This window comes from Vigna unguiculata, chromosome 7 (assembly GCF_037176805.1).
Source record: "Vigna unguiculata cultivar grain cowpea cultivar isolate G323 ecotype 2 chromosome 7, ASM3717680v1, whole genome shotgun sequence".
Classification (NCBI taxonomy): Eukaryota; Viridiplantae; Streptophyta; class Magnoliopsida; order Fabales; family Fabaceae; genus Vigna; species Vigna unguiculata.
This window is the reverse complement of record NC_140798.1, coordinates 6,194,458-6,206,108: the sequence shown is the minus strand read 5'-3', so window position 1 is coordinate 6,206,108 and position 11,651 is coordinate 6,194,458. Positions and strand designations below refer to the sequence as shown.

At 29.4% G+C, this 11,651-nt stretch overlaps 1 pseudogene; it reads left to right on the top strand.

Moving 5' to 3' along the window:
• The first annotated feature begins 200 nt into the window (after nt 1–200).
• Nucleotides 201–3,381, top strand: LOC114190320 (uncharacterized; annotated as a pseudogene).
• Nucleotides 3,382–11,651: the final 8,270 nt, after the last annotated feature.

Sequence of the window (11,651 nt, the reverse complement as noted above, 5' to 3'; positions counted from 1 at the left end):
TAATTTAACTTATCATCACTTATAGTATTAAACTAAATGTAAATATATTACGATGAATTTATCTAAATTATCGACGTGTCTATTAATTAACCACAAAATTCTAACTTTCGCACTTGACCTTACCAGTTGACCTCAAGTCATCAACATTTCTGTTGCTGTATTCAGAGTTTAATTTGATAAACCAAGTGCCAAAATATTATCTACTCCTCGCCAACTCTGTTCTCTGTATTCGACACTCTTCTGCAGATATGTTTGGGTTGGCTTTTGATATTGTTTTCCTTTTGACTGCAGCATTTGCAGTGTTATGTTCATGTGGCCATGCACAACTTGGTTGCAACGAAGAAGAAAGGCAATCTCTTCTAAGGATCAAAGGAAGCTTTAAAGATCCATCAAGGCTTTCATCTTGGGAAGGAAGTAGTTGTTGCCAATGGAAAGGTGTAGCTTGCAACAATCTTACAGGCCATGTTGTCAAGCTTGATCTCAGAAATCCTTGTTATCCCTTAAGGCAACAAGGAGATTTTCAACCTAACTGTAAGTTTTACGACCATGTCCTTGAAGCTCAACATCTTCACCCTTCTATATTGCACCTTAAATATCTAACTTATTTAGATTTGAGTGGAAACAACTTTCATAATACTTCAATACCAGAATCCATTCAAACCCTGCAGCATCTGCAAGTCCTTTATCTCTCTGATAGTCATTTTAGTGGTAGGATCCCGTACAATCTTGGGAACCTCACAAAATTGCTCATTCTTGATTTGAGCTTCAATTCTCATTTGTATGCGGATGACTTCTACTGGATTTCTCAACTTTCATCCCTCCAACACCTTTACATGAGTGATGTGTATCTTGGTAAGGCACAGAATTTGTTGCAGTCACTCAACATGCTTTCTTCTTTGATAGAAATAGAATTCATCAATTGTGGACTTGATAAGTGGCACACCCATCAACTTGTTAGCACCACAAACCTTTCCAGACTGGAATACCTCAATCTTGCAGAAAATGGACTTCAGACTCCGTTTCTCGATGCTTTTCAAAGTATGACTTCCATTGCAGTCATTGACCTTTCTCACAACAACCTGAATTCCACTCCCTTCTGGTTGGGAGCCTGTGCTAACCTCGGAAGTCTGTTTCTTGACAGTAATGCGCTTTATGGCTCACTTCCATCTGCTTTACAGAATCTGACTACCCTGGTTTATCTCGACCTTTCACAAAACAAGTTTGATTCTGTTCCATGGTGGTTAGGTGAGCTAAAGGGTCTTCAATACCTCAATCTTTCAGGTAATGATGTAAATCATATTGAGGGATCTGTAGCACATCTTCTGGGAAACTGCTGCCTTCTTCAACAATTAGATATGTCAAGAAACAAACTTCAAAGTGATGCTCTTGGAAACCATATAAAATGAATGCATTAGGCACGATTTACTGTATTTGGATTTAAGTTACAACGAATGTAATGGTCATTTGCCACCATGGTTGGGACAGCTTGAAAATCTAAGTTCGTTGATTATGATTGACAGTAAGTTGGTGGGATCCCTTCCTTGTGCTATAATAACAAAACTTGTCAATCTGAAGATATTGGTGCTTTCCAACAATAACTTCACCGGTTCTCTTCCTCACTGTATGGGGGAACATGTCAGTTTAAACATTTTAATTCTTTCTTCCAATCATTTTGATGGGGTCATTCCAATGAGTTTTATGCAACTTGTAAGCCTATCAGATCTAGATCTTTCACGAAACTCTTTAAATGGCACCATTCCTCACAATATTGGTCAACTTCAAAATTTGTCCACCCTCTATCTCTCTGAAAATAAGTTACAAGGAAACATTCCTTACGGTCTTAGTCAGCTTCTAAACCTTCAGAATTTAGACATATCCCTAAATCATTTGGAGAATTTGGTGTCTGACATAAGATGGCCCAGCCAACTCGTCTACTTAAATCTCACCGATAATCGTATCAGTGGGTCACTTCCCCAAGATATTTCTGATAGATTGCCCAATGTCGGTTACTTGCTTCTTGGAAACAACCTTATAAGTGGTCTCATTCCAAATTCATTGTGCAAAATGGACTCCTTGTACAGTCTTGACCTTTCAGGAAACATGTTAGTTGGTGAAATTCCTAATTGTTGGAGTGTTACTCAAAGACCCGGTGTCATAAATTTGGCATCCAACACATTATCAGGTGTCATTCCGAACTCTCTGGGTAATCTACCCACGTTGGCATGGTTACATTTGAACAATAACAGCCTTCATGGGGGGTTTCCATCATCTCTGAGAAATTTAAATCAACTTTTAATTTTGGATGTTGGAGAGAACCATTTGTCTGGGATTATCCCTTCATGGATGGGGAATACCTTTTCCTCGATGCAGATTCTAAGGCTACGGCAAAACAGGTTGAATGGAACAATTCCTTTACAATTGTGCCAACTCTCTGCACTGCAAATTTTGGACCTTTCAAACAACAACTTGATGGGTCCAATCCCTCATTGCATAGGAAATCTCACAGGTATGGTCTCAAAAAAGAGTATTTCTGTGAACCAACCTACTAGATCTGTTGAATGGTATGAACAAGATGTTAGAGTGGTAATGAAAGGAAGAGAACTTGAGTATACCAGAAATCTAAAATTTGTGGTAAACTTGGACTTGTCAAATAACAATTTGATTGGAATTATTCCAGAAGAAATAACATCACTTGGTGCATTGCTTGGCCTAAATCTGTCATACAATCGTTTGTCAGGACATATCCCCAAAAGGATAGGAGACATGAAATCACTAGAATCTCTTGACCTCTCTCATGACCAACTTTCTGGTGCAATTTCAGAAAGCATAACTAGTTTAAATTGGTTAAGCCACTTAAATTTTTCCTACAACAACCTTTCAGGACCGATTCCCAAAGGAACTCAATTATCAACCTTTGATGATCCTTTTATTTATGCTGGCAACCCACTTCTCTGTGGACCTCCACTGCAGAATATGTGTTTTGATGATCATTTGAAAGGTGGTAATGAAGATGAAGAAAAAGATGACAAAGAGGATAAAGTTGAGAAATTGTGGTTTTACTCTGTCATTGCACTTGGCTATTTTATTGGATTTTGGGCTGTGACTGGAAGCTTGTTGTTGCAGAGAGGTTGGAGGGTTGCTTACTTTCAGTATGTTGATGAGTCAACACACAGGATAAATGTATCATTGGCGATACATTTAGCAAATTTTAAGGAATCATTGACAGGAATCCTGAAGAAGCTGCCTGACACTTTATGGTAGACTTTATGTATTCTGTCTCTGTTTTATGCTATTGGGAGGATTTCATGTTTATTTTTCTTCATAAGTACTTACCCGGACTTTGTAAAATGGGAATAAATGCTACTTGTAGAATTTCTTCTTTACCTAATTATTGCTAAAATGTTTCATGTTATGTCCTTTTCCAATTCCCAAATAATCTGAGTGATAAACCCCTATGCTCATTACTCATTTAAGAAAGGTTGATGTTTGTAGTGACTTGGGAAATCGAATGATATTTTTAATTAAATTATTATTTTTATTATTATATAGTTTTTAATTTGAACATGACGAAAACCAAAACGTGTGTTCATGTTTCTGACTGTTGCGAAAGTTTTTCCCTGTACCCCTGTTGTACATAAATTTTATTCAGATAACACACTTTAGTTTAAAATTGTTAACATAATTACCGTAGAACGTGATCAGGTAAATGAAATCTGCAAACTGAAAAAAAGAAGAAATATATTTTACTCATTATATTAACTTAATTATATTTTATTATAGATAATAATCTTGACTGATATGATATCGCTTTAACCAATATGATGTTTCAATGTCAGGATATATTTAGGTCAAATACATGAGTCTAGGTGGCCAAAATGTTTTCAAGCGTGTGTAGCAAATAATTGTTGTTCCGGCACTAGTTGAAAATAATTCTGATTAATATTAGTTAAGAAAAACCGTTATTAATATTAACTAAAATTGGTGATTTATAAACTGAGTATGACTTTATTATTATTTTGATTGGATTTAAGATGAAAATGAATGATGCTAATTAATTGTTTAGTTGGGCATGGAAGCAAATCTTGTCATGAGAGAAGGCTTCTCATAAATAAAAGGAGAAACAATTACTTTGCCCTGGTTAAATAAATATTAATATAATATTTTGTAAGAAATAATTATGATGTTTCTTAATCGGCGATAACTTGAATATTACATAGCATCAAACAAACAAAAGAAGGAGGTTGCAAAGGTGAAGATGAAGAGGTGAAGGTTTAGCAGTGAAGTAAGGGATGGCGAGCATAAGGAACAAAAGTAGCGTCTCTTCCTATTCATAGCTGTTGAGAAAAACGCAGCGTCGGCATCGTCGATAACATCACCGTTTTTATTTATAAGAATTATCTTACTAACAGAAAAATAAAATTAATCCACGATCACATAAAATAATAACTGTATACTATGTGTAAAGAGAATAATGAGAGATACGAGAAATATATGTCATATGTTATACGAATACCGAGAGATATGATATGTTAAAAGAATAATCCAAGTATGAGTTAAAGTCTCATATTGAATACAATAGACAAAGTTAAGTTAATTAAACATATATAAAAATAAATATCCGTAACACTATTATATTAAAGTTTAAGTGTAAAACTGGTATTAAATATCTTATATGTATAATATAATCATATAAAATCACACTCTCTTCACTATAACTATAATTCATATGATGAAATATATAAACCCAAAATATACAACACAAAAAACATTTTCAACCTTTTAACCCTAAATACACTCACATCCTACATATACGACACTTAATTATTTTCATCCGCCCAACAATAACCTAATAATTTTATTTATTTATTTATGGTGGCGGCCTAACACGGCGGTAAGGGACGTCAATCTTCGGGATACGGTGGATAGGACGTAGGTAGTATGATGATGAGCTGGAATGTTGCAGAGGTGAAACTTCATTGCTGAACTCAGAAAGTGTTGAAGTTGAATGGTTGAAGATGGTGAATACTACAAGGAATAAAACTACCCTCCCACAGTACGCCATCTTCCTAATCATAACCTACCAATTTTCTTTATCTATGTTTCAATCAACTATAACACTTCTTTTATACTACCTCCCCTGTCTCCAAACGTAAACGTTACGCTTTCTTTTTGAAATATATATTTTAAGGATAACAATATGTTGATAATGTCTCAATTTTTAAGTAATTTTAGAATATTGAGAAATAAAAAATAAAAAAAATAGAAAATTATTTAAAAAATATTATCTTAAATTAAAATAAATTAATAAAAAAAAATAAAATAAAATAAATTATCGTTTTATCAATCACTATTATTAATAAATTATAGAAATTAATCAGCCTTGAAATCAAGGCTCTGTTATCTCTTTTCACAGTAATCTTTATTTCACTGTTACAGATTCCGCCTTCAACTTAATCACTTCACCGACACAGCAGCCAGAGTCAAGCGTTCCCACGTTTGAGTCTTCTTATTGGCTTTTGTTAATTTCTATTGTTTAACAAAAGTGAAGCAACATGACCAATCAAGTCTAGAGGTTCCGACAATTTGTTCTTAGCCTCATTTTTGTTACATTGAATGATAATTTTATATTAAAGATTTGGATTAGTAAAGTTAATTTGTCTTGTTACATTAACTCTCACAATAAGGTTGGTCAGGGAAGCACACCTAAGCAATTAAGGAGAATCACTTCAAATTGTATTCGTTTTCATAATGATACAACATTTTGATCAATCTAGCTTCTTGTCCGGTGCACAGTTTAACAAAAAAAAAAAATTAACTTCAAATCCAGAGTTTCTCTTTGCTTATGTTTTTCACAATACATAAAAATAAATAATACATTTTTAATGTCTTTTTTTTTTTAAATATGGTGAAATTAAAGGAACTAGGAATAACAATCCTTACTCAAGAAAATATTGGTCAAAGACTACTCGTTTTGTAAAAATCATATATATCTTCAACTTGGAAATTTCATTTTCTAAGATTCTTGCTTTTAGATTTTTACAACATATAGAACTATTAGGTTTATCTATTATAACCATTTTAAGGTTCTTACAAATATTTTAAAATCCCAATAATTTAGGATTTAAAATTCTGACTCATAAAAAGACTAGTCACGATCTTATTATCTTAAAAAAAAAATCATAAAAAGACTTATAAAACTTGGTTCAATAAAAGTTTATTATCATCTTATGATTTATGGGTAGTATAAGCTTACCTTGGTCGAGTAGTTTTTAATATGGAACAGAAGATCTCGAGAGTTGGGATGTTGTTCTTTAATGATGTTAATTCAAGGTTGAAGTAGAAGAAGAGAAGAGAAGAAGAGAAGGGAAGAGGCTTACCTTCAATGGCTCTTAGATAAGGTAGTATGAGTTTGTAAGAGATATACGGGAAATAGTAAGTAGTATTGAAGCAATAGTATTTAATCCTATTTTTAGCTGAGACTAGGCTGAATTTCGGACGATAAAGTCAAATTTTGATCATGCCTAATTTGGTCAAGTTTTCTAGAATGAATTTCTGGAACAAACTTTCCATAAGACATATAATTTCATCTAGAATGAATTTTTAGAAACACCCTTACATGAAATATGTTCCCAAATAAGCTCTTTATAACATATGAAATGAGTTTTGGAAAGAACTTTTTGAATCAAGTTTTTTTAGTAATTGTGGGAGGAAGTAATAGCTCTAAGGAGAAAAGGTCCAAACCAAGCATTATTGGACCACAAACATTTTTCACAAACATATTCTCAAAAGCATAATCGGAACTCAAAAATTAGAAACCATGTTGGGGTTACCCAAATTTGCATCAAGATGAGTGATAAAAGAAGTTAAACAAATTCTAAAATGTTCATCTAAGAAATTATAAAAATCATAATCTAGAAAAAGTTGGTAGATATTCAAATTGTCTAGAAATTATATTGTATTGAGATGTACAATAAATTTGTGAATATACTAAAAATATATTCTTTAACTTTGTCCAGACATTGGTGATGAAGTGTGTATCTCTCGATATTTATAAAAGAAAATTAGAGACAACTATGTGATAAAACCAACATTAGATAACACCATTTTTTTTTCCTCAACTATGCCTTTCTTTCTAAAGTTCATCTATTCCCATCTATCAAAATATAAGTTTTTATATCCTCAAAAACCAGTCATGAAGAATTCTTCCACAACTAGCCTTGTAAGCAATGCCTTTACCAAAATAATCCAAATTACATTTAATCCAAGTAAGTCTACTAGACTAAAATCTCCTTTAGGAGCTTTAGAAGATTGAGCCTCAACCTTAAAGTTTGTAGGAATATAAAATGAGTCATACAACACTATAGAGTGACATAAAAGAGATTTTCGAAATAACTTCTTTCGTTTTAATTTTATTTTTGTTATTTGAAAAAGTCATATAATGTGTTTGGATGAAAAATTTTCAAAGAGAAAAATAATTTTTAGAAAAAAAGTAATTTCAAACATAAAATTGAAATATATAATTTATAAAAATTCCAACATAATCTCTTATGCTTAGAGATGGCAACGGGGCGGGGACGAGTTTCGCTATCCCATACCCATCCCCATAAAAAATATTCATCCCCATCCCCATACCCAAACTCAACGGGTATCAAACTTTTGTCTCATCCCCATCTCCACCGGGTAACGGGTATAATTTAGTACCCATACCCATACCCGTTGTCTTACCACTTCAATGTTAATTTTAATTATTTTTTTATAAAATAATAAAAAATTATGGTAAAAGAAACATAATATTATCAAATATATAGGACGATGGTTGTTTCTTCAATATCAATTACTTTGAAATAAATTATAATTGTTTACATTTTAGATTAGAATACCAAATAAAATTTCATTAGAACAAAAATATTTATTAAATTTGCAAACATTAATGAAACCTAGTTGATAAAATTTAAAAATATTTTTTTAAAATATAAAAGAAAAACAAATATTCAAATTAAAATATATTTTAAATGTTTGTTTACTTTAATTTCTTAAATTCTAATCAATATTTTTTTTATACACTAATAAAAGTTAGGTTAAGTTATTCCTTTGGTCCTCATTTTCGTAGCAAAATATCAATTTGGTCCCTCAATTTTTTTATCTTAATTTGGTCCTTATTTTGGAAAATTTGATGCAATCAAGTCCTTTCTGTTAGTGGTGTAGTAACGATGTTAAATGGGGTGCCATGTGTCAGTTTCTAGATTTTTGAATATTTTATTATTTTTTTAATTTTTTTATTATTTTTTTTTAATTTTTTTAAAAGAATTACAAATTTGCCACGTGTTAAGCTGACATCGTGCCACGTGACCGTGACAGTGCCACGTGTCACAATTATGCCCGATGCCATTTTCTCATTTTCAATTTGGTTACTATATTTTAATTTTTGTCTCAATTTAGTCCCAATTTTTCTAAAAATTGTGCAATTTCGCCTCTCTCCAAATTGAAACAAAAATTAACTTTTATATAAATTTTATACAAATATTTTTATTAAATTTGATTTTTTTATTCAAATTGATATTTTTATTACATATTTTCAACAAAACTAAGTTTATTTAAATTTGTTTCACATTCAATTTTACTTAAAATTGTTTTCAAATTTTAAATTTATTTGTTTTTTATTGTTACATAAACTAGTTAATTTTTCTTAAATTTATATAATTATTCTTTTTACACCAACTAAAACATTTGTATAGAAATTATTGAATTTTACACATTTTAAAATATGCAATTATTTAAAATATAAATTCAAATAAAAAACAATATTAAAGTATGATGTAATAAAATATCAAATATAATTTATGATTTTTTTTTTTGTTATTAGCATTATTTTCTATTAACAACTTTAAAATAATTTTAAATAAAGTTTAATGTAAAATATAAATTAAAATAAACTTAATCTTGTTAAAAATATTAACTTGAAATATCAAATTTGATAGAAATATTTGTGCACATTTATATACAAATTTAATTTGGTTTAAATTTGGAGAGGGACAAAATTACACCATTTTAACAAAAAATTGTGAATAAATTGAGACAAAAATTAAAATACTAGGACCAAATTGAGAATAGGGAAATGACACCTGGCATAATTGTGACACGTGACACTATCACTACCATGTGGCACGATGTCAGCTTGACACGTGACAAATTTTTTAATTTTTTAAAAAAAATTTAAAAAATAAAAAAGAAATTCAAAAAAAAATAATAAAAAATTCAAAAAATTCAAAAAATTCAGAAACTTACACATGGCGCCCCATTTAACACCGTTACTGCACCACTAACGAAAAACACTTGATTGCATCAAATTTCTCAAAATAGGGACCAAATTGAGATAAAAAAAAATTGAGGGACCAAATTGATATTTTACTACGAAAATAGGGACCAAAGGAATTATTTAACCAAAAAGTTATAATACATCACTTGATCAAATGTCGCAAAAGATCTTTTAAACTCCAATATATGTTGGATGGTGATAAAAAAATATTCATGGCAATTACATTAAATTTTTATATTGTACTAAATAAAAGTTATTTACACAATTATAGTGAAAATATTACAGTATGATTGATAATAAGTTAGAAAATAAAAAATAATTAGATAAATATATCAAAAGAGTATTCTACATGATTAAAATAAACAACAATAAAAGTATTAAAAAATAACAAATGTGTGTCTTAGAAACAATTTGAGAGTCTACTAAAAGAAATCGCACAAAGAAAAATAAATGTATAATTAAGGATATGATAAGATGAAAAATACCTTAGAGATCTTCTTTTTTTCAAATATCAACATATATACTCAATGGTCAATAAATAACAAAAATTATTTTAGAGAAACAAAAAAAAATTGTTTAAATGAAACAAAAATTATTAATAATAAGTAAAGATTTTTTTTTTTATATTACCTTGTAAATGAAAGGTTTATGCTATTAAACACTTAAATTGAGAGTATTAAACATTCTCATGTGAAAGGAAAATATACAATAAATAAAAATATTAAAAAATAATATAAATATTCAAATGTGAGACATAAAAATTTTTAATTACATACATCATTTTAACATAATTACATAAAGATTTATGATAAGATGAAAAATATATTGGATACGAATGAGTTTCATACAAACCAAATAATTAGAAGAAATAAAAAATAATATATTATATATATATATATATATGGTTACTTAATTAATTATGAAGATTTTAATAATTTAAACGGGAATGGAGATATGGTGGGGACGGGTATTATGGCGGGATATGTACATTCCCATCCCCATCCCCATACCCAATTGAAAAAGTCGGGGATTCCCCATACCCATACCCATACCCAGTTAATGCGGGGATTCTCCGTCAATCCGGGGACGGATTCGGACAATACCCACGGAGATGGATTTATTTGCCATCTACGTATACTCATCATGACTCAGACAATAATAGGTCAATTTTATTCCATACATACTTGTTACTCTTGTTGGAGTTCCTACTCTTATAATAATATACTGTGCACATTTTATTACTTAAAATTATAAAACTTTAAATTTTATTTACAAAGTAAGAATTTAAGTTGCTTCATACTCTCTTCTTTGTCACATCTATATCTCTTCTCTTCGTACTCTCACCTCAATTCAGTTTTGGTGAAGGAGTCATTTCTTTAATTTGTTGAAAATGTCATCTTCTTAGTCAGCAAGTTGACGTGTGTCGGAGCCAGTAGCAGACCTTATGGGGGCGGGAGAAGAGTCATGCCTACGCAATTTTTTGTTTCAATTTTTCTTTTCAAAATTTATGTATCGGAAATTCTTAAAATTTTAATATATATATATATATATATAATATGGATAGAAATTAAATTAGATATCTTTTATTTATTTTATGAAGTACAATATTTAATTAATAAATAATAAAATATAAAATTAAATATAATAAAAAATAAAAATATCATTAAGATTCTTTTAATATCTGTTGAGTGTTTAGAATATTATACTGTATCATTCTTTTATATATATATATATATATATTATTTGAAAAAAAGGTTTAAATATCTCATTACTTACTCTGATTTGTTATGTTATCTTTCATTTTTTAAGAGAAAATATAACTCCTATTTTATCTCACTTGATTGTGTTTGATAATAAACTATTAATTTAATAGTTAGTAATATTTTTTCTTTATATCATAGTCTTTGTATATTATTTTTTAAGAATCTAAATATGAATATAAAAGAAAAGTAATTTATTATTATTTATTTTATAACTATTTTTTAACTTTGACTTGATTATTATAGAGTCTTTTTTTTAGTAGTTATGTCTTTGAATTTTCTATTAGATTATAATAAATTATTTTTGAATTTTAAACTTTCTTTAAAAAAAACAAAGTAGTTAGATTGAAGAATAAAATAATAAATTTATTTTTTAAGAGTAATGAAATGAAAGCTGTAAAGATGTAAAGATGAAAACAGAAACAAATTCAACTTCTTCAATTAATCTGAACCATCATACTAATAATTCAATTGTTTAATTAGAGAAGTCATTTTTTAAAGTTAAAAGAATTACAGGCGATGAATTTGATATTAATTTTTTGGGATGTGATACAGAAAAAACATTCTCAAATATG